The 25,403-nt window shown below is 40.2% G+C and overlaps 1 long non-coding RNA gene across 3 annotated transcripts in view; it reads right to left on the reverse strand.

Moving 5' to 3' along the window:
* The window catches only part of LOC121085144, a 186,618-nt gene that overhangs the window by 14,483 nt on the left and 146,732 nt on the right, over positions 1-25,403 (reverse strand). For all 3 annotated transcript variants that reach the window (XR_005826959.1, XR_005826960.1, XR_005826961.1), the window contains exon 9: positions 19,985-20,043. This is a non-coding gene — a long non-coding RNA (uncharacterized LOC121085144). The remainder of the gene's footprint in view (positions 1-19,984; positions 20,044-25,403) is intronic.

Genomic DNA, 25,403 nt, shown 5'->3' on the forward strand with positions numbered 1-25,403 from the left:
AACTGGAACAAGAAAGAACAAGGCGGGGAAAAATCAATAGCAAAGTGAGGTGAACTGACCCAAGCTCAAACTGGCTGCTGGAGATCAGACATAAAAATCAAATTTCCTGAGGCCTGACCCGAAGTAAAGAGATTTCATGTCTTAGTCAATAGCTTATATTATTCAGCACCAGGAAACAAAAGAAACCACATAAAATCAAGCCACCTAAACCCAAAAACCTACGCCCACCCCCCACCCCCCCCCCATGCTCTTAGAGCTGGTCATTTTGCACGTGGTGTATACACAGTAAATCAGAACACTGTATAGAGCACAACTAAAAGAAATGGCTGCAAAATACCCAACCTTGGACTAAACAACAGCTCAGCACTGCACCTCGATCCTTTCCGTGTTACTGCAGGCAGCACCCCTTATTTATACCCAACAGATGTGGCAAAGGGAAAACTGAACATACACGTAGCAGAAACAGGGGTTTGGTAGGGGGGGTCATTAGAAATTATGTGAGCCCTTGTAACTGCCCATGGTATCCAAAGTGTACTTTTTACAGGCTCCCACGTTCATTTGCTGAAAATATATTAAAGAAATACATCTTGGCACATCTGTGAGGAAGGGATAAAACTTGCAGGAAATGATAGGAACCAGGGAAGCAGTAAAAACCCAGGAGTGTCAGAGTTAATGATGATATGTGAGTAATCCAGTTATAAAGGCACTGTCAGGAGGAAGAGAGCACAAATATAATAAAACACAGCTGTGTGACGTACACTCCAGTGGAATTTTTATTAGATGGCTTATGTGCACTTTAAGTGTACCTGACTACAATGCAAATTCCCACACACTTTTATTTGGGAGGGAAAAAAGTTTCCACAGATCTCTGCACTGAGCTGATTTAGTGGAATTGTTTTGTACAGTATCCGCGGGTTTTCTGGCTCATCTTTTTGAATTTACCTTTGTATTTGTTTTCTGCCGAGTCAGCTCCTTAATCTGGAACCTGGAGAATTTCATGCTTTTAAGTACTTCCCCAGATACTATTCCAGCCCAGCTATCCTAGTCCTCCGGTGGAAGTATCACTCGTCCCAAATGACTACCCTTGTATCTCCCACGTGTATGAACCCTAAGACAAAAACCCTGCAGGACAAGAGGAAACCTACACAGGTCAAAGGAAAATGAGGTTTAACTGCTTCAAAGGAGGTCAGGTTTGTTCCAAAATCTGCTCATTTCTGTAAACACCGTAAAGGCCATAAGCTTGAGCGATCATCGCTGTCTTGGGAATGAAGCTTACAATCAGACATTTATAAACCCAGTTTACCCACACGATGTTTTGAGTTCATGAAACAAGCGTGGCTACACATGCTGTCAGCATGGCTGACATTCCAAGACCTGAAACACTAGATATTCTTGAGCTGCAGAAACTCCTTTATTGGCCAACTGTTAAAAAACGTCATTAAACCTTTACCTCTGTGTGGCCAAAGTATAAAACCAGGTACTATAAAACATGTTAAGGCTGTTGGCCATGCAGCCCACAGATGAAACTGATTCGACAAGTACAAATGGATTCTTTTTTGTAGTATCCCAAGTGACCACCTCCCTGCTATATGGATCTACATTCTTATTTGTTCATTCATCAAGTAGGAAGAACCTACCGATCATCTCCACAGATGTACTGGTGGCCAATGCAATGTCCATTGCAGGCCTACCAGGGGGAAGTGTCATTTTAGAGAGGGTAACACTGTTAAGCACTCCTAAACCTAGCTCCTGGATTTCAACGTTGCTTTGCAAAACAAATAACCAGTCAGACATGCAGAAGTCAAGTTTCCTTTCCTTTTCCTTTCCAGCCCATAAGGGAAGCGAGAAGTAGATATACTAATGAAAGCAAAACACCAAAACCCACCACAATATGCTATAATTCCTTGCATATTAAAAACAAACAAACAAACAAAAAAACCCACACCCAAAGCTTCCGTAGGCATTGCACCTGCCCCTGAACTCAAGACCCAGCAACTTTCAGTAGATCTCAGTACTGGATTGCATGCCATGCAGCTACTGCATTGCCAAGAGATGCAACACATGCGTCATTTTTAAGTAGTAGAATTTTACTAGTACTGCCTCTGAAGTATTCAGTTACTGTATCTTCATTCATGTCATAGTTGCTCTCTGTACAATACTTTGCAAGTAAATATTGCAATATGGTGAGCAATGAGATACTTCGGCGACACCAAAAAAAGAAAAAGAACACTGAACGATACGTTAAGACTGGCAGCGGGCACCAGGTTCACAACTGGAGCTGGTGCCGTTAGGTTCAAGGCTCTGTAGATAAGTTCTGAACTCCTTCTGCACACACGGGTCCCACTGACTTTAGTGGAGGCGCACAAAATTACGAGCAAGTAGAAGTAAAGCGTGGCTCCCCCACCTGCCTTGCCCATGAACTGAGCTTGCTATAAACAGATTCTTTAAGCTCTGACTCTCGCAGTGTGTAAAGCAGGGATCCCATGCTGTTTAATTCAATTTGGCAGGTAACATAGGTGAAAGGCATTGATTTCTTCCCTTGCTCCCCCCCTTCTCTTCCATCAATTTTCCCAGATAAGAAGCCTGTGGCTCAGACCCTGCTGGTGACGGATGCCTTGTAATTGCTTTGAATGGATTATCACCAGACATCTAGCAGGCATTTACAGTGCTACAGCTGTAATCAGAAACAGTCTCACCCAGTGGAAGGGTTCTGAGGAAGAGACAGCTGTCTCTGCTGCCTCTGCCTTGTCTCTCTGGTCTTATATTAAAAATATAAATACATGAACTCAGGCTTAATACAGTAATATCTAGGACATCCAACTGAAAGCAGGGTCCAGATGGGCTAAGTGCCACTCAAACCCTAAGAACCCATCTCTGATTCTGATGTCTATATAGTACAACTCAGGCCACAAGAAGATTGTCCTTCCATACTGCTGAAAACCTGCACCTGGCCAAGTGAGTATCCACCCATTTCAATGGGTCACTTTGCCAAAAAGTTGGGAAATCAAAAAATACATATTCTGTTCTGGCAATTATTGGCTGAAAGACATTAGATAAGACACTTCTTGCCTCAGCTTACTGCTGTTTTTCTTCCTCCGCCTAGACTAAATTGTTAGTAGTTTGTTTACAAGGATCACAGCAACATTCTAATTTGGTATCTGGGATTCAATTTGTATGGCTGGAGGGAGAAAAAACGAGTAAATAAGCATGAGAGAGACTGTTACACAGGAATAAAATTAAGCAATTTGATCTACTGTATTTTATCTTAATTTTGTACATAGCTGCCCCATACCAAGAGAGAGTAGATCCATGTCCATGATGCTTAAAATGAAAATTGGATCAACAGCAACAGGTTTTTTGCCCAGCAAAGTTTAATTAGGAGTAACATAAGGAAAAAGCCTCAAAACACATATCTGACTGTTCAAAAATTAATCATCCACAGTATCTGCCTACAATCATAAATACACATCCATCCTGCACCACAAACATTCCATTAATATTTGGTGCAAAGACATTTGCACTTGGCCCTTTTTCCAGAAGCTTTTTCAGAGGGGCAAACGCCACAAGGAAGGGTCACATGCCTCTCCCTATCACCACCTCTCTTTCCTTTGGCAGACCTTCTCCCCTGATAGGACTGAACAGGGCAAAACTGGTCCCACTCTGTATTTTCTTGTCACTATTAGTAAGGTCTCATTCACTAGGGTTTCTTCTTCCAACACAAGGTTTGCATTAGGATTCCTACACTACACAACAGAAACCATGCTTTCTTCCCCTCAGAGAAATAGGACTCAGACACTTTAATCTGCTTCATTTTCTTGATGTGCAAATTTTTAGCACTTGTGCCACACTGTCAGCCCTGGGTGTAATGCAGTCGCTCATGCAGCATCATATTTTGACCAGTCTGCAGAGGACATTTACATGGGCAACAGCAGCCTGATAGGAAAGGTTTTCATGTTTAGTATGAAGAGTACAAGCTTCGCATTTCCAAACTCTAATTTGAACCAAAAATCAATTCTACCTTGAAACAAGTTTCATCTAACACTATGTTCCAGCTCAAAGCTCCCTCTGCTCTCTTTGAAAACAACATGAAACCTTTCTTGGAGCAAATCAAGTGTTGCTGTCAGTTTGGTGCTTAGATCATCAGTGAGAACCCTTCCCCGTGTACTCCAAACCTACTTGTCTAACAAAACACTGAAGGGCCTCATTTTAAGTGATGCTAATTTCCCAGAAGTCCACTGCACGAGAACTTAGAATGTTTCCTACTAGCTTATTATATGTGCAGAAGTTGACTAATATAAAAAGGGAGCTTTTAAAAAAATCATATGACACAACAAGTAACATGAAAATCCTCTCCAATTTTTGCACCTTGAAAAGCAGAATGAAGGCGGGGGAAGAGGGGACAGTGGATTTGCTGCCACACATGTACAAACTGACTCTGTAGGGCTTGTGTGCCTGGGAGATAATGTGCTTTGCAGGTCATTGGCTCTCAAGCACCCTGTTATCTCTCTGTAACACACACCTTGTTGTGTCTTACTGCTTAATTACAGCTGATATGCAGGCAATAATATTGCTTATCATTAGCCAGAGGATGACAATTACAAGTTAAGATTAAACTGCTTTCTTTTTTTCTTCAGCCAAGTCTCTGTATGACACTTCCTCAGCCCAAGAAAAGATTTGCACATGCAGAACAAATCCATATACTAATTGGTTATGTGCCCCTCATAATGATGTACAATTTAGGAAGCACACACCACGAACAGTACTGAATATTGCATACAGCCTATATCTCAACCTGGAGGGTCAGCTGGTCAGCTGCACATGCCTGAAAAATTTCAAGACTGCACTGAAGACAAGGAAACACTGTGATCTGCTACCCGGGACAGGTTCCAGCCTGGTGCCCATCACAAGCTGTGCTCCAGCTTGCAGGAAGCTCAGTCCTTCCCTTTAGCCATCACTTTTCAACTCATCTTTCACTCCATCAGCTTTAGCCTCTCTTCATTCCTCTCCTCCCTGTTTTCTAAAAAGGCTTGATAGTGGTTTAGATGACATCTGTCACACAAGCAGAGGAGCAGCTGCATGCATCCATCCTCCCGTTAGCATTCTCTTGCATTATGATGCACTGCAGAAATTTGGGGCTTAGTTCAGCAGAACACTGAAGTATATACTTGACTTGAAAACAGTGTTTCATGCATCTCAAAGTCTTTTCGCTTTATCAGGGCTTTTGTTTCAGAAATGGACACAGTTAACCGAGATCCTACAGTTGGGAAGCAGTTTGAAAGACTGGACTATTAAAGGATCAGCAAAAAACGATGAGTCTGCAACTCTTGTTAAGTAGCTACGCCCTCTTCAAGAAACAGAGATGTGTTGTTCTGCACAAACAGCCCAAAGACTTAAAAGACTGCTTACAAATATTCTGCACTAAAATCCACAACGGCCTGAGAGGAGATTTAACTACTGATCACCAACAATAAAGCTTACAGACTGAATAAATTCTGTGTTTCTATACCTCTGCTAAGCATCTGAGATTCCCTCAGAGCAAAGCCTTCAACTCCTCAACATAAATGTGATAACATACAGTTGTGATGACTCAGTGTCAGAGGTCAATGGTTTAAATCTCATGTCCTGTAGTTTGTCAGCTCCCATTTATCCTATCCAGCACTGCACAAGGGTATGACACATAAATCTTCCAAAAATGTGTTCTGATCTTTCACCTACAGTAGATTAAAAATAGCCTAGAGCAAGAGCTTTTAGCATTTTGTCATAGCAATTTCTCCGTCAAATATGATAGATAGCCAGCTACATGGAAAGAATGAACCAAACCAGAGATCAGATAATGAAAAAGTCTGAATTACACCTCCAAGGAGCAGGAGTTCTACTCATGGTGGAAATCCCCACTTAGCTCACTCCACTGAGCCTGTGTGTTGCAGCACAGAACATGTCATAAGACTCATCCAGTTAAGGCGTTTATTTCCTCCCTGCATATTTTTCATTTAAATCTCACAACAGTTTTGGGAGCTCAGGCAAAAGTCTCAAGTTCTGTTTTGGATTTTGCAGTCTTCTAGCATGATTTTGGGCACAATGCCCATTTTAAGTTTTATTAAAAAATAGTAATTCTTTAAAGACAGGTGCTAATTTTGGTTATCCAACAACATAAGACCATCAGCCACCCAAATTTCCTGAAACCCAGCTGCCTAAAAGTGTCTCAAGCCAGAAAAGTGAATACCCTAAACAAAACATCTTCCTTGAGTAATCTTGCTGAATTATTCTGGTTTTAAGCCTTGCAATCTTACTTCTAGGTATCTTCTGGTGATCTGGCAGCAATGAGATCTATATCACCATCATTAAAGCAGATGACAACTACCAGTAAAAAGAGAATCTTGACAGCAAACCAGCCTGATGTATTACTGCTAGGTTCTAATGGCTTCCTTCTAAAAAGAAAAATCAGATTGAGGTTTATACACATTCGTTTTCACTAACCTAATTTCAGGAAGTTTTCACAATGTGTTAAATAAAAAAAGTCCAGTAGCTTATAGTAAAATCAGTATCATCAACACTTATGAAACCCTCCCAAGATGACTTCTACTCTTGTTTATCATAATGGTTTTAAAGGAGCTAAACTAGGAAGGAAATGCCACAAGATGTACTCAACAGTCAGAAGGTTACAGTAGAGAAGATTCCCTCTACATTCATTAGCTAGGTACAAAAGTTGAAGAAGTATTAATAAATCCAAAGAAGGACTTTACTGCCTGAAAGAGAATCTATTTTTCTAATGTTATCAATTGGTTTAATAAATGCTGTTGTCTATTACCATAAACTGTGCTTCACTCGTACCTTTAGATCACCACAGCTACGACTGCCAAAGTGGAATAGATGTCCAAAGTATTTATTCAGGAAACTAAAGCTTCCAAAGCTGCAGCTGCTCCCATATTTATTCAGAATGATGCACACTTTCCCAGCAGCTTATAAAGACGGGAACATCTGTTTACCAGACACCTTTATGACATTCTACCTCTCTGAGTAGTGTGCTAAGATTTGAAGAGTTATCATGTTGAATCTTGCAGAGGTGCTAAATAAACTGCACCCAAAAAAAAAAAAAAAAAAAAGCGCACAGAATTGCTCATAACCCTTCCCTCCTTCCTAGTCTCCATTCTTCAAAGACTCAGCAGCACAACAATCCAGGTGTTTACCAAATATAAACCAACAGGTAAAAACAGATACAAAATAATTTCGGCAGCTCTCTGCTTCTCATGGATTCTGCCGTGCATGTGATGCAGCACAAGCCACCCATGTAAGCTCCCAGAAGTTACTTACACTCAAAGACAGAGAAGATGGCCTGGGGGGCGGGAGGAGGACACATAGAAGAACAAGCCAAACTAAACCCAACAAAGCTTTGTACCGAAGCCCTCTAGAAACACTTGAGAACCTAGGAATTTGTACACTCTCTTCAACAATCCAGGCCCCAACTTCCAAGCTTTCCAGAGAGGCTGCCCTTTCACTTCAAGCCGATCTCCGACCCCATTTTGTCAGAACAAAAGTAGACACCACAAAGTATGTTACATATATTAACATAAAAACAGAAAACCCATTTGGGAAGCCCTCAGAAGAGCACCCGTAACAGGCACACGTAGCATAGGTCTTACTCATGCAAGTTATCAATAGGAGTACTTCTTTTCAGAATCATGTGAGATTAACTGTAAAATGAGTTTCACCTACAAATCAGAACTGAGTGAATACTACAGAATTTCACCCATTAGTTCCTTCACAAACACATGATCATTTTGATCAGGTTTTACCTTTGGACCAGGAAACTAGAGCCTGTCTGCTTTGCTTTTGGAACTATCACAATTGTAACAACCTGCAACATCAGAAATTTCCCCACTTTTCTAACATGCTAATCAAAAACAGAGGTATCACCTTGCTCTCTCCAAAGTCCACATGCAGGCTCTTGGATTAGGGTAGAACACACACAGAAAAATGTATGTAGATGATCTTTACGTTCTATGATATTTGTGTTTATGTTTTCCCATAGCCATCTTTACATGCCTCAGGGAGTCATCTGCAGGGCCAAACTAATGTGGTCTTGAGATGACCATATCACCTGTTCATGTCATTTCTGATGCCTGGATCAGAAGAAGAGATCCTGTGTTATTTTAATGTTTATGTTATATCTGTGTTATTTTAGCCCCATGAATGGGCCTGTGGAAGGAAAAGAGCCCATGAAAAGTTAACACAAATGCCTGGACACTTGGGTCAATTCCAATTTAACTGAACACTGCAGTATCCTCAGAGCTCCCTTAGAGCTTTGGGGTTTGGAGGGATGGGGCAGAGGGTGGCATAGGCTCTTCTAGCCCCAGGTACTAACAGTACAGATTTCCATCTATTCGATATTGCAGTGTTTTCTGGCTAATGTAGTCATGTACGAAACTGTCTGTCATACAAAAAGCTGTAATTTCACATACTGCAGCAGTGAGAGAGAACACACAAAAAAAAGGTACAGCTGCTAAACTTCACACCAGAAGCCAATCCAAACAGAGGAAACATGGCTGACTCAAGCCAGACAGAAAAGAATCATTAAATGAAAGATTAAAGAGAAAATAAAGGAAAACATGTTTATCACCATTATATTAAAAGATACTTGTGGGTTTTGTTACTTGTATTTTGATATATTGTTGATTATTTATACTTGGGTAGAGTTTGGAGGATCAAATTGAGTATGAGATTCAGCCTCAGCCCCAAATGGTTTGTGACGTAGATACATACAGCAAACAAAGCAGTGGGAGAAAGAAAGGCATTGAGAAAGGAAGGAACTGACTCCTCCAGCACCACCGAAGTTGACAATGGAAATGCAACACATCTCCTCTGAGAGCCATCCAGTGCCTTCTAGCACTGAAACAGGCAGCATTTCCCCATTTTTTCGCAGCTGCCAGTCATCATAATACCTTCTTATCTGTATTCTCAAGATAAATCCCATATGCATTAGAGACGAAAGCGCTCTGACAAATTCTAGGTAATGTACAGTAAACAGCACGTGTGCAAAGGGAGACGATTTTCTGCCTCTGCTCACAGTTACATAGGGTCTCACAGCCCTGCCATGGCATGAGAATCCACTGGATCTTACAGAGGCCAAATGCCCTGTCCTCTCCTCTGTTCCTGCACTCAGTCACATGTCATACTAACTTTCCATTTATAAGCAGTTTATAAGTAGGCAATCAAATATTCACAGATGTTACAAACATTTTACAGGTCAGGGCACTACACATGCTAGGGTTAACAATTATTTGCTAAAGCAGCTATTAATCATTTACAAAATGTATATGAATTGAAACTCGGTATAATTCATTACTATGTATAATGGCTGTTATCTTGGCTGCCACACTGGAGATTGGTCCAAGGATCTCTGCAGTTCAAAGATTAACCACACATCTAAGGTTAGAAACAGCCAAGATTCCCAACAAGAAGCTGTGACAGGCTCATGCTTACCACAGGCTGGATTCACAAAACTATGACCCATACTGGAAAGTTAACTAAAACTCCTTAATGAATGAACCAAAATGTTGCTACTTCAAGAATGTATCTAATTGTTCGGTCCTGATTTTTCATTATCTACAGTTTGGGTGAGCAAAGTGACCAGGTGCTAACCATTCATTTGTACAGATATAAATAACTGCACTGAAGTTCATGGAAGAAAGGCAGGGATATTCAAGTCCCCTGAATTTTAGGCATCCTGTTACTATTGGTGCTTTTCTTGGACATGTGGGAGTATTTCCTGACCACTTTGGAAGGATACAAAGGAATAGTTTTATTTCTTTGGTACTTTTAGTGAGATGAGTAAGAAAGTTGTAAGTGAACTCAAACTGCTGAGTAGGGGTAGTTTCAGACACCTCAAATGCTGTGAAGGATACCTTTTAAAGCCAGGGTACAACACCAGATACATGTATCTCTTTTTAGAAATGCTATTTATCCCTCCTAGACTTGTGTTCTGATCAACCATGAAGCAAGGTACCCTATCCAGGGAAATTTTTCTGGAAAAAAATATTCTCCTCCCTTCTCACCAAAGTCCTGCTCTTACAAGCAGCTGAACTTCTGGGGAACCAAAGCCCTAAGCCACCTGGCAGAAATCACCAAGGCATGTTTCTGACTCACTGTCACAGGTCGCGACCTACCACCATTGCCAATGTTCATGGGATGTTTTCTCTTCCTCTTCTCTTCCCCAAAGAAACTCAATTACAAATTGGGAAAATCCCGCAGTAAAATTTTTCCCTCACGGGGCTGAATGTCTGTCACCTCTGTAAGAACACACTCCAGAAGAATTCCACAGTTGTTGGTTAGCTGTCAATGCCAGTTACATCAGCGACTACAGAAATATTGAGCAGTTCAGGTTGGAGAGCAAGAGAACAGGTGACCTACTATCCCTTCCATGAAATTTATGCCTTGATTGCTAACTGCCCGTGCATGAAATATAAAACATCTCTCTACTTTAAAAGCAACATCACTTTATTCTGGCAAATTGATTGGGTTTTCGGTGGATTTTTTTTTCTTCAGCATGAACTCAAATCACGTGCACTTATGCCATATTTCAATTATCCATTACATAAGTGATCTTCTTGCATTAAATCCGATTTAGTTAAGAGTTTACAACACAGTCAGCACAACATTTTCCTCTGTGAATGTTTTTCATTCTTCAAAACCACTTGTGTACTACTGGGAAAACTGGTACTTCCTCTTCCAATAACGCCACCTGCAATAGGTGCATACTTGTCACATTTAACTATGCAACATCAGAACCTAGTTCCAGCTTGACAATTATATCCTTCCTGCTCCTATACAGATGCATACTTGTACAATAAGTCAGCTAACCACCAGCTCTAATCCAAGGAAATGTTTAAGCATATTCTTAACAAAGCAAAGGAGTAACTGTATTACCACTAAATGGGACTATTTACTTGCTTAAGCATGTGCTTAAACACTTTCCTGAATGGAGACTGTGCTAACCTACAGGGCAGACTAGTCTTTAACATAACCCTGGAGATACAAGAAGAGTGTCCAGGCTGCATTTGTGCAGCCTGATAAGCACTAATCTGATAAAGACTTAACCACACAGGCTATATGCGTCAATGAAGACAGTGTAGCAAGTGGATATTACGAGGATACTGCTTATCTAGCTGAGAACAAATGAAAATTCATTTGAAGAACTTGGTGCTTTAGAGATAAAAGCTGGGGAGGTCTTGCAGGGTGGACACTTCAAGATGAGGTTATCACCACAACAAGCAGGCTTTGTGAGGTTATCACAACAATCCCACCTCTTTATTACAGTGGCTATTAAAAGATAAAGCTGCAGACCTTCAAAAGGTGTCGAGGTATCTCATTCCAATTTAAATCATTGGACAGTAAAGCACTTGGGAGTCTCTGAAAATCTGGATCCTAATGGCACTCATTTTAAATTGTGATCAACTTTATAATATACTTTTTTTAAAAAAAATTGTCTGTTCCACATTAATTCTTCATGAATTGTTGGAACAAATGAATCTGCAAATTTAGATTATAAAGGGAAGAATCATAAGGGAAGCATGCTCCATATTTCATGTTGTCTCCCATACAGAGAAAACAGCTAGAAACATATTGTAATCCTTAACGTGATAGTGCCACTGACACGCTTCAGGAGGTTGTTTACACGTGCTCAGGGAGCCTGCATACATAGCAAAAACACAGGCTAGTGTGGTAAAAGGGCCATTAGAAAAAAATACCCTGTACAACCTGAGAAAAAGGGGCACTGCATGGCTGTGCAGCTGCCTGAAGTTCTGTTTCTTCTAACAAAACATCCAAAGGGCCATCTCTCCAAGTGCTTCTCGTATGGACCATTTACTGGGATGCAATTCAGCTGTGATGCAGGGAAAGCACCCCTGCACTGTCAAATGTCCAAGGCTGGAGCAGGAGTTAGTGAAGAAAGCTAATCTCACAAGCTGCCGGGCTCAAGAACAAACTGCAAATATATAATTACGCAGCACATTGGCATTCTTACACTACTTCATTGCTCCATGCAAGGATAGCTTTGGTTACCCAAGGAGCTTTAAAAGCTTCTCTTTAAAAGAGAAGAATTCAGTTATCTTCGACTTCTGTTAGAAATGATCTGGATGATCAGAGAAATTGAAGCAGAGTTCAGGAGCTGCAGGTTCAGCTCTACAATGCTACTTTGTGTGGAATGCTGCACAGAAACATCTTACTTAGATTTTATAACACACATTTCCAGTTTCACACCACTGTGTAACTTAGTGTAACAGGGCAAAGGCACAGAAAGGGCTAGTCCTTCTCTCATTTGTTAAAGAAAAAAAGTGGATTTAATAAACATCTTTAACATCATAAAAATGCTTTATAAACATTCTTTGGTCAATTTAAATTTTGTTTTCCAGATCATATTTCCAGCTTTTTTCTACCCCAATATCCCCCTAGTTTCACTGACAGATATGAAAAGTCTTCACATCCTTGTGCTTCTGTGATAGAATATCAGTTCCCAGGTGGATTCCAGCACCAAAAATGAGCCCTTCAGTTTGGTGTGGGACAACAATTAAGACACATTTGCTCATTCATCATACCATGAACACCTGTGTGTCTCCCCAGCTGACCCAGTGGCAGCTATAAGGACCCCAAGGCTTTCAAAAATAATGCTCAGTGTCTCTTGAAATTAAGCCACTGATGATTAGTTCTGGAATTTTAAAATATTTCCTTTCTCAAACATGTCAGAGCTAAAGGAAACATAAAATAACCTTTCTTCTTCCTTATCTTGAAAACGTCTCTGTAATGAAGCCCAACCCATACAGAAAGGCCTGCCTCCTCACCTAGTGAAAAAGAGCACTGGCCAGTTTCATTTCCCCAGCACCGAAATGCTTAAATTCCCTGCTTTACAGAAAAATTGCAACTCTGAGCTAGACTCAGTGGTTTCAGTTCTCAGGAGGTTTGTTTCCCACAGCTGCTCTTCAGCCAAGCTGTGAACGAACCTGAAAATTCATTTGAAAAACCTTCTATGGTTTCTCATGCTTTCACAATTACATTATAGCTCTTTCCTCAACATTTACAACCACCCCCTGCAGGGAATTCCCCCAAACACATGGGTAAAATTTACCGGGAAGGCTTGTAAACCTTGATAAGCGTTTCACCTCAAACAATGCAAAAACTTGGTTTTAAATAAGTCTGGGAAATTTTCTTTTACAAGCTCTGTGATTTTGTTCTGGAAGCTTGGGCTTTTAAAGTTCTGTTCCGTGAGCTGGATTTAGAGCCCACTGAAGGAACTGGAAGGACTCACATTAATGTTCGTGGGCTCCAAATTTTCAACTTGCTAATTTCTGTCATTTTGCCAGCAACTCAGCAGGAAGGTATTCCGTGAGCTGAGGCTGAGGACGACTATCCTCCCTCTGATCAGAAGCCGAGTTAGTGGCTGGGGTACTTTACGTGAAATATCATATGAGCCACTCTGCAGGGGCTAAAGCATCTTCCCTTCTGCCAGATGAGAACAGGGTGCACAGGTCTCCGTGGAACAGTGTCGGACCTGACTCTTTACCAACTTTATTTATATTAGTCCTCAAGTGATCACTGAGGTCACAGCATTTGCACATCAGAGTAACAGTCACCATGGAAACCAGTAAACTGGCATCTGCTTGATGTCTTGTTTTAAAGGAGCTGTGAAGCTGCTTTGCACTCGGGTAGGAAAATCTGCAAGCGTACAGCTCCCATCGTTGAAGCATTTATTTTTTTCATGTCTCAATTACACATTCCACTTTCCAGTCTTGCCCTATTATTGGTACATCGTTTACTCTAAATGCACCAGACGCTCTCGCCAGAATCACTCAGGCCCATTTACTACCACTTATTTGTTACTGGGTTAAGATTCTACCAGAAACTAGCATAGAGTCAGCCCCCAAATTCAAACCCTAGAACCCAAAGCCAGAAGTGCTCATTTTTAAATCACATTGGCAAATCAATTTTCAAATTATTCAGAATGTGTTAACAAAATCTTGATCATCATCATCTTATTATATGCTATATATAAAAATATCTCTTATATTATCTATAAATCCAGCGATTTATCTTCAAGGTAATAGTTAAACAGAAGAGCCGCAGTAGCTGTTAGTTTCTGATGAACACATACAAAAAAAGATGCCTGCAATCTCTATATTGAACCCATACTGATTTCATGTGCTCATTTTTACAACATACAAGTGCCTAAATTTTACATTAGCCATGACCCTGCATTTCCTAAACCCTCAAATAAACAAAAGTGTGAACCTAAGACACATCTTTCATAGATTAGCGTTCAAAACTGTAGTTATTTTGGGGTGGGAACTTCCTACTACATATGAACATAGCTCTAGAAAAGTACATCTTTGATCTTTTATATAGCTAGCACATCACATAATAACTAATAATGTTCAAAAGTTTATTACATATTCACACACACTGCTGCATAAAGTTCATGCCCGTGAACACCATTCCAAATCCCATAAGTATTTCTGCCTGATCAAAGGAAATTACTGAATACAGAATCAGCTACAATGACACCCGCTGGAGCATAACTTAAAATAAACGCCATGTAAACAACCTCCTGAAGTATGTTCAGCGGTACTATCACATTCTTTAAAAAGTAAAGGCGACATGAAAAGCAAAAGGGGTGTGTGGGGGGGTGGTGTTTAGACAGATTTTAATTTCATGTAACAGATACTTACATTAGTAAATTAAACATGCATAGGAATGTTCCCAAACATCGAGGGCAGCTGACAGAGAATGGCTCATGCCTACAATAGAAAGCTCTCTAGTCTGAAACAGGGTGACTGCATATAAACTACTTATTGGGAATGGTCTCTAACTGCAAACCATACCTGGGAACAGTTTAGAAAAATACTAGCTGGCATGGGCCAAAATTCTGCCAAGAAACATTCCAGCACTTCAATAGTACAGTATCATGTTCCACATTTGAGGAACATTCCTGGGAACATTCCCAGGCATCCTTGATTTTACTAGTGTGGACAAAGCCTAAGATTTCCAGATGCTTACTAGAATAAAGTTTTGCTTCTTGGGCGCTATCTTCTGAACAGAGAACCCATGCAAAACAAAACAAAAACAAAAACACCCCTCCAAACAAAAAAGAATTGAATGAATATTGCAGTTGACAATACTTCCTACAAGCATCATAGCACTTGCCAGAAAGCTGTATACTTATTAGACCTTTAGTCTACACCCTCACTCTGCTGTTGTCCCGGAATAAACAATGACAACAGTACTTTGGACATATAGCTTGCAGATTCAGTTCAAACAACACTGGCAGAAGATCTTAACTTTGGAATTGAAAAAAAGGGATCTCAAAGCACCAATCAATACCAGCTATAATGAGAAACATTAAGAAGTGTCTCTGCTAGTGAAAGCACAAACAAAATGATGCTTCCTGCCCACAAGGCTCTGAGGTGTCCCTTTTCCTCCTTTTCACCTCTTTCACCCTTAGTTCCTTTTGATCAGCACAACAAAGGTGTCATTTTAACATTTCTGGAGAGCAACTAATTCTAGCTGCCATGCAGCTACATCATCGAGTTGTTAACAAAAAGTTCTATGAAACCAATGTACTACTTCATGATGTTCAGAAAGGCAAACAGAATGTGGGGAATCACTAGAAAAGGAAAACAAAACAGATAGCACTTCTACATCACTAGGTAAATTCATGAGTATGCCCACATTCAGATCCAGTACTGTCATCTTCCCACCACACACCCCCACACCCCTACCCCAACCACCGTTTTAAAAAAAAGAAAACAGTAGAACTGGAAAAGGTACAGAAAATGGAGTAAAGGATAGGTAAAGACCAATTTCTATGCACACAGCAGTTACATAAACTGCAACTCCTTGCCAGAGCACATTGCAGACGCTAAAATTCAAAAAGCAATTCGACAAACAGAAGAAACATCAACAAACCCTACAGAAAAAGGCAGCAATTTTGGCTCAAGACCTTGAACCATGGAGACTGGGAGTCTGTACTGGGTAGGTGTCACTATACATTTGCTCTGCTCTCCTGGGCATAGGACATGAGCATTTCTCTGAGGCAGGATATTAGGCTAGACTAATCTTTTGCCTGACACTGTATTATCTGTTCTCACATTGATTTAATTTAGCCAGCATGGAGACAGAGTGGTAAGGAGCTGGTATGACAGGCTTTCTCACAGCCTACCAAACGGAGTAAATATCCAACAAGTGTGTTGTGCCCCCCTCGCAATGGGTCTGCAAGCGAATTCCTGCTGTGCCACCCCTGCTGTTAGGGGACACAGCTGTCTGATGCTTGCTATCTGTGCTACAAAACACAGCTAATACATAGACATATTAAGATCACATGATGGTTTACATGATTCCAATAAATTTTACCACAGCCTGGTAAGGCAGACATCATTATCACTCACTTCACAGCAGAAAATTAAGGTGGTTTTGGTTTTGCGTTTCTCTTGTGTACTTTTTAGCATTCCTTACATAATTTGGTTAACAGACCATACATTTGAAACTTATGCAAAAAAGCACTATCAGAGTAATGCATTCAAAATAATCAGACCATGAATCGTTTTCTACATAGAAATATTTTTAAATGGCTTAAAAACCTTTCTTTTCTTGTTTCAAACAACTTTCAGATTTTCATTTGCTTCCCTTGATTTCTAATTCCTGATGTACTTGGATCGCATTTTCAAGAGTTTCTTTTCTCCAACTTCAAAAGCCATAGAAACTCGGCTTTTTAAACATGCAGCTAATAGTCCTATGACTAGAGGTGGGCTTGACAAAAACTCCCAAGTATCACGATGTTAAAAATCAAAGAGTTGGCAAAATACCTCAAATTTGAGGAGGTGAAGAAATATGAGTGGCACTAGACGGACTTGAACAGCTGTACATATTTCAGCCCAAGATTTGAAAATTTCTGTCAAAATATTGCAGTGAAAAACTAACATTCTCCATGGAAAGCAGCTATTTTTGGTGAAAACGCTATTTTATCAAAACTCTATTTTCCATTAAACACAGTTTTGACAGAAATTTTTCAACTATCCTTATTCAGTGTTATGCTCTGTAGTTGAAAATGTTAGCAGTTTTTTAGGCTGTCTCTACAACTGCAAAGATTTATAGGGACTTGCCAAAGATGGCAAACAGAAAAAAAAAAAAAAAATCTGATTTAAGACTAATATCTCTGTCCCTTCACATTATACACATCCCTGGAAATTATTTTTACTTAAGTTTAATAGAACACATGATAGCAATGCTATTTCAAGAAAGCTGTTCATCCTTCTTTTTGTGATCCCCCCGCTAGTTCTGGCAAAGCATCCCTCCTTAATTAGTAAAGCACTGGAGACTTTCATTTTGGCTTAATTAACTAGGGGATAATTTTTCACCTAGTCAGGTCCTGGTACCACTGGCTCAGTGTGTTGATTTTGGGAGTCCTCTAGGTGGAGTTGCCCCTTCCTCAAATCCTGAAGAACCGTATTCAGGCCAGGACTAAGCAGACTTGCCCGCTGGAATTACGCAGGACTCCCCAGGCTGGGCTCCGTAGGCTGGCTGCCTGCTGCTGACCAGTCGTATCACATTGCAGCTCAGTCTGAAGTAAAACTGGGGGGGTGGGAGTGGGGCGCAGGGGGAGAAGAATCAAGAGGGTGCAAAACAGAGTTCTCTGGAAAATCAGAAACCCACGGGAAAAGGAGAAAGAAGGCTAGAGAACTTGTGAGCATATTTTACGCAACACTTTTTTTTAAGCTTTCCAAAATGTGTTTACAAGGTTTCGGGGCTGTGCAGCCTCCCCCATTGTGTGCTGAGCTTTGCCTAAACTAGCAAGCATTTGGGAACAAGGCTGAGCTCATTAGTAATGAGGCAAAACAGAAGCTACAGCAGTGACCTTCACACAGCTTAGTCCTGGCTTTTGCCCCCAGACTGCAAAGGGGAGATTAACTAGCAGAGGCCTGGAGGACACTTACAGCTATTCCACCCTTGGTGCTCCTGGTGGGCCACTGCTGTTGCACAGAAATAAAGCGTCAGAATATCAGCTGGTGTAAATCAGCATATCTCCACTGAAGTCAGGGGTCACATTCATAGCCGATATGAGAACTAGCGAAACATTAGAGTCAATGAAGTCATACAATGGTACAGCAACTGAAAACATGAGCTGGATTTTGCTGCCAGTATTAGAATACGTATTCCTATGTCCCTCTTTCCTCTTCGTCCCCTGCTCAGGTGAACTTACACAGTCACAGTTACTAGGAAAAGTACCTAGGCTTACATTCAGTGACTGTCTGACGAGAAGCAGTCCATAAGAACTTTTTAACCTGACACAATTATTCATACAGCCAATTTGCAAGATACGCATATGCCAGCAAAAGTAAGGCATAACCCACATACAGAACACTTTGGACCTAAGGGAAAAAAACCAAATCAACCCCCAGGTCTGAAGACAGATCCGAGCAAAAGAATGCTTCCATATAATGTCTCTCTCTGAGTAGATTAACCAAAAAATGATGCAGGGAAACAACAGCCTGTTTCCAAATCAGAGAGATGTGTACACATGTACACGCACAGATTTTTTTTGCTGATTGTCTCTATGGAACCCCTAAATATCCACCAACATTATAAATCCTTCCTTCCTGCAAGCCAGCATTCCCCAGCCCGTTCCATCTCTCACTTCCCCCACAAAAATGACAGACTGACTCTAATCTCCCACCTGCATAAATCTCCTACAGACAACCACAAATATTTTAGCTATGCTGATTTATGGAAGCACAAGCAAGACTAAACCAGGAGATATATCCTCCATGCACAATGACTGATGGCTTGCTGCAAATCTTTCCATTTAAAGCACTGTCACTTTTGCAGTTCCATAGAGAGAGGGAAAAAGCAGAATAAATTAACATGCAGTAATGCAACTTATGGCAGCTCCGGGGGGTAGGGGGGAGCATTTGTGCAACCTGATTTCTTCCAAGTTTTCCTGCATAGATTCCTTGCTACAAACTGAAGAAATTTTATTTGAGAGAAGATGGGAAAACAGCTGCAAGACCCCACAAGCCTTCCTCCTCTGCCCCGCGCCTCCATCCATCCCATTTTCTGACTTTAACTGACCATAGCAATCTTGATTTACAACCAATGGGAAGTTGCCTCTTTAACCAATGCTCTGCAGCTGATGCTGCCTGCTTTAGTACCCATGGATTGAAAGAATGAATGAATAGGGGGATTCCCTACTAAGACTTAACTACAGCAGTAAACAAGATCAGGCGGTAGCTCCTGATTCCAGAATAGTTAATGGCAAAGACCTCCCTGCGTTCAGTGGACTGAGCTTTGAAGGCCACGAGACATAGGGAACTCCCCTTGACCTCAGAGAATACCCAACATAGACAGGATTAGTCTGATGAGAATGAGATCAGGACCACTGAGTTTACTCATGGCAGATAAACAAAAAAGGCACAAACTGTGCGCAACAAGAGACCCGTCAGCATCTGGTTCAGTGTCTCCATGCTGTGTAAGGGCCCCACAGAGAGAAGAGCTTTCAGAGGACGTTGAATTCATTTAGCTGCTCTCAGCTAAGCTGTTTTAAGATTTGTGTTTTGCACAAGGACATCAACAGGGACAAATAATGCTGTTGTGGCAACACATTATTACTCTTCTGCTGAGTACTGACAGTCACAGTTTCAAAGAGCTGGGCTGAGACCTGAAGTCACAGAGGAAATAAAGGGGTTTCTGTATTCTTGGCTCCACTGACACCATTTTCCTGGCACTGTTTCCTCCTCTGCACCTTCCTTGCAGTGGACAAAGTCTTCCCTGCTAGCCTGTTGAAAGCCACAATTTCACGTGTTGTCACAAGCATGTTAGTCGCAATGTCCAATTGACAGCTGTATGCTTCCTGCTCTACTGCAACTAACTGGCTAGTAAGCAAAGCCTTACAGCAGCATCACTAATCATACTCCTTTTTTTCAGGACTAAAATTTAATTGACTTACCAAAAATTTTGCTGGGCACAAGTCATCTATGTTTTCACATCCTGGCTGCAAGGCACTAGCTGGAAAAGAGAAAGAGAGAGGAACAGTTGGTTAAAAAGAAGAGCAACAGCTATTTTATTTCTTTGGAATGCGGAGCAACACAGGCATATCTGAAATGCAATGGTTATTCTAGGGCACGTCACATTGTCTACATGGTCCATTATACAGAATTCTGGACTCAATTTCTTCTCCAGGGTCTGTGAATAATCACTTCCTTTCTCTAGGCCTTAATTTCCTCAGTCAATAAAATGGGGAAAATTATATATACTCACCTTAGAAATGCATTTAGTGACAAAGCTCTGTGTAATAGCTAATTGTGCAATATCATTAATAAAGGAGGAGACAGCTGCTAAGTATCTTGGGACATATTCACATCCATATCAATGATAAAAGTTCTACGTTTGCTTTACTTTTCTCATCCGATACTTATGATTGAAACTTGAGAATATCTGTTCTAACAGGAAACTTTGCTTTCCCTTGCTATGAATAAAAAAATGAAACAAAACATTACTAGCTCAAAAATGTGAAAAGAAAAACCTTATTTGAGAATGAAATAAAAAAAAAACCCCAGAACTCAGTGACAGACACTCTAGGAAAGGCCAGAAGACTTAGATACACTTACACACTAAATATCATTTGGATTTTGCTCTAAAAGTAACTTTGCAGACTGCTTGCACATTTCCTTGAGTCACCCGCTTGAAGCAGTGAAATGATATTTGTATTAAGAACAATCTTGGTAAGAAACAGTATAGAAAAAAGATTTAAAAAAGGTAAATGAGGATTTTGAGAAGTTTGGCAGTGGGGTAGAATAATCATCAACATGAGGGCAGCAGCATGTTCCCCACCTTTCCACCACAACTACCTTTTAGCATGAAAAACTTCTCAATTCACGCATCAGACTGATAGCAAATGACTTGAACAATTCTGACAGCTATTTGTATTTGCACTATCTAGGGTATAAAATAATACTTTCTCAAATCTGTTCAATATGGCAGATGCTGGTGAACAGCACTATTACAAACCAGGTGCCCGTTAAGGGTATAAAAGCATGACAAGGCTTAAATTGATGCTGCCAGGGTGACACTTTGTTCTTTACATCTCGGAATCCATACTGTCTGTCTCTATTGGCTGTACTGTGACAGTCTCGCTAGGCTAAAGAAAAGATTCATTCTGCTATGGCAAAAAACCTGAAGATACCGTCTTTGACAAGCACAAATTTTAATTAATGTACTCACTGTGAAGTAGCTGCCGCCAGGAAAAAATGAACAGAATTTTGGCTTAAATACCCTAGACATCAAAGAACAGTTCCAAAGAGGTCCACATAAAAACCTGGATGGTAGCAACTCAAAGCAAAAAATAGAAAGGTCTTAGCCAAACCATGAAACATCAAGGAAACTGAAAAAAAGAAATAAAAAAGAAAAAAAACCTGAACCATTGCTTTTTATTTCTGCTAGTCATCTTTTGGACACATGGGCAATGATTTCAAATAATTGTACATAATACTACTAAAGCCTTGGGTTATGTGTGAACCCATACGTGTCAGAACAATGAAAGATAGTTATATAAGATGATGATCACTACATGAGAAATACACATACAAATAGTTGTGGGGTCAGGGTTCAGGGCTGAGCCTGCCACATGTAAGTAAGAGATGAGTATCACCGCTAACGTGAGTCCTAGTTCAGATTCAGTCCGTTATTTGGAGTGGATCTGAGCAATTTTTGCTGAAAGTTCTTGTATTTCCCCAAACAATATGCTTCAGATCAAAGCTTGTGCATACACACATGTACACAATATAAACCCAAGGATTATTAACTTATATTAACTTAAAATAAAAATGCCAAAACATACAGATGAAATGTATTTCCATTATAATTCTAGTCTGTCTGCAACTGATTGTCATATACATTCAGCCTCTTGGTACCTAAAGATGATTCTATCACTGATCTACCAAAGGCTAAATACAGCTGCAGGAGACACAGATTAGAGGATCTGACCACTTAGCATAAGCGGAGCATGAAAGTAAACAACATGCTCATGCTAGTAAGGTTGAAGTATTATTCAGCTGGTTAGATCACATTCCCACATGGTCTGTAACTACAAATTAACAAGTCAAGACAGACGCTCCTAAAAAGAAGTTTTGCACTTTTCAGGAAAAGTTCAGAAGTAATTTTTGGAGAAGACAACAGCAGCTGCTGTCAGGCTTCCTGCAACTGCAGGAATTTTTCAGGTGTACACAGTGCACTATTAGATGGTGATCAAGCATAATGAATTATAAACCAATTATAACATTGTACATAGGAACAAAATCACTGAATTTTTTCCTAAGAAAAAGGCAATGTTTTTCCTGAAGTACCAACAGCGTACCATTTTATTACTAATACTTAATCACATGGGTCATTTGATTGGCTTAGTTAGTGAAAGGGTGCTGTCCTCCAAGATTAATTCTTAATTAAAAGTAATAAACAAGGTTTTGGTCTTATCAAGATGTACTATCAAGAACATTTACCCATCTTTAATTTTAGAGAAAGATTCAAAAATAGAGCAGAAAAATGTATTTTTACCCTTGTGGCCACTGTTGCCACAAAATATCAAAACAATCCCCCACTACATAGCTGAAAGGGGAATAAATATTGTATGTTTGAATTGTTTTAAGACAGCAGTGAAACCAATTAGGGATATCTATAAAGGAGAAGAGTGTATTACAATTTTATTGTCTGAAGTTCTGAGTAACTACTGGTTCACAGATGTACAGCCATTATTTGGAAAGCACAACTTCATACAAAAATTGATTGAAACTCAAGATAAGAATGAGCACAGCATATCGTAACTACGGGCACAGTTTGACTCTCCATTGTTTCCACTCAGGGATGACCATCCTCACCATCTAGACAGAACCCAGACTACTAAACTAATCAAACTAAACACCCAAGATGCAGACAACAAATTGCAATGCAAAAAGTTAAAGTGCAAATTTATAAAAAAAAAAATAAAAAAAGAATCAATGCTTATATTCAACCTTCCTCAAATGGCAACAATTTACTAAAGGAACCAGTATGTCAAAAGCTGGTCTCAAGCTTTTCACTGCACAATAGGTAAAACTGGAGGAGGTCTTGAGGAGTAACAGTTTGCTTTAGTGAGTTTTTGGGGAAGGTAGGTAGAGGGCCATCTAGGAGTTGTTACTTTGTTCTGGTAGAAGACATAGAATTTACAAGTCATTGTGTTAGATGCTGTACAAACATAACAAAGTGTTCAAAGGACCCTCATCTTTTCAAGTGGGTTGCTCAAATGCATTTAATAAAGATATTATACTACAGCTCTGCCTTGCTAAGGAAAAAAGAATCCATATTGTTTTGTTTAATTGGATTAAATCATGATACTGCTGTTTACTAAAAGTAATTTACTTATGAGAACCATGTCTGTATGATGTCCAGAATGGAAAGTTTGCTGCACATATAAGCTAGATATTTATGGGGAAAAATCAGGAGAGTTTAGGCAATTGGAATTCATTTCTAACCCCCTCAGGTTCAAGTGAGACTACATTGAGACAACTACAAAGCAGCTCTAGTACATCCAGGTCCGTGAGAAGACGGTGGACATTCTGTATCTCAGAAGAAACATGCAGATGAAGCTAGAGATATTTTCGGTTATTAAACTCTTTACAGGATCTACCCATGACCAAAATGTACTGGAATAGCCTCCCCGTCTCTCGCCCTCCTTGTCCCTCAACACGATGCCACTGGCACCTCTGTGCTCCGAACAGGCCCTCTCTGAGCACGGTGTCCCATGACTCTCCTGGATATAAGGGCTTCTCCTGAAGCTGTGCAGACTGAGAGAGCTGTTTTACTAAAGTAAAACCTTGAATGTGGTTATGCAACTTACCACTTCCAGAAAACCAAAGAAAAGGGACAAAGTGAATCATTTCTAAACAACCGAACAGAAACCAGTCCTATAAGAGCTTTCCTTCGTAGATTATCCTCTTCAAGCTGAAGTACAACACTACTGCAAGCCTTTCTGATTTAGGCTTAGCACACACTGTCTGTGTTTTCTGTGCCTAAGCTGCTATTGCTCAGACAGAACGAAGCAGGTGATCTTTCTACTCCACATTCTGGAAGCTAGACTGGTAAAATAAATGAGGGGTCCACAGAGTCTTAGCAGTTCACAGACTTGACCTACTTCAAAGAAAAACCAGGAAGGGCAGTGGCAGGTTCATGCTGTGAAGAAATTGTTGCTGCTCCAACCCACCACGCCAGATTGTAGGATGCTGCTGTGAGGTCACCTGAACAGATTCACTACAGAATTCAAAGCCACAAAGTGACCTATTTTACGCCCGATAATGAAATAAGATGTTAGGAATTGTTTCCAGAGAAGTACCTGGTCACTGACTGCAGTAAAACCTCTGTGTAGTTAGTACAGCCCTCTCTAGTACTGCCTGCACAAGTTTGTGTTAGAAACTTGCTACACGCACAACCATGCTCACTTCTAACACGTTACTTATTTGAGAGATACAGAAAGCACACATAATCAGAGAAACCACACAAGGGTAAATGTTATGAGGGTCAGTTTCCTATCATTCCTAAATGCTACCAGACTCCTCTAAGTCAAAAGTAATCCTTAATGAGAACAATTTAAACCGGAAATCAAAACAGGGGTGTATTTATACAATTAAATAACTGGTGAATGGCTGTCTGAAAAATTTCTGAAATTTTCAGAGGAGGGTAAATTCTGAATTAAGAGCCAGGAATTTCAAATCTGAAACAGCAATTTTTGGACAATTCTATTATTTCTGACTAGTAAGCCCTTCACAAAGAAGAAGGTACATTTTCATGATTCACTACCAAAAAATTAAGACAAATTTTCCAGGTGAGCTCAACTCCCAAATTAGGTACCTAAATGATAGCTTAATTGCCAAAACCACATCAGACAATATCTAGTCTGAAACTGTATTCCTATATCTTTTGGTCCATAGGAAAATGGTATTTTGGCAAAATCAAGAGGTTTCACATCAACAGAAAAGAAGAGCTCATTTGCCACAACACAGGAAATACAGTGCTTTCTGACTTTTTCTGCAACTCTGATGACTTTTTTTTCATAAGAACTTACTACTTGGAAAGCAGATAGAACTTTAAGCATTAACAGACTCTTTCAATACTAATCAGGAGTTAGCAGTGAATGGATAGTTTCACAGTCTACAAAACCAGTAACCTGTTGTGCTGTCGAAAGCTGCAGAATTGCCATCTCCTCGTCTTGGTCCCTTTCTTGAACCACACGTGCTGTAACACAGCAGTCAGCCTGATCATGGTGCAAACATGGCAAGGAGGAAAAAACCTACCCTTTTAGATTTCCGCCTCCTTATCTCAATGACTGACTGCACAGTCAT

The sequence above is a fragment of the Falco naumanni genome, chromosome 3 (assembly GCF_017639655.2).
Source record: "Falco naumanni isolate bFalNau1 chromosome 3, bFalNau1.pat, whole genome shotgun sequence".
NCBI lineage: Eukaryota > Metazoa > Chordata > Aves > Falconiformes > Falconidae > Falco > Falco naumanni.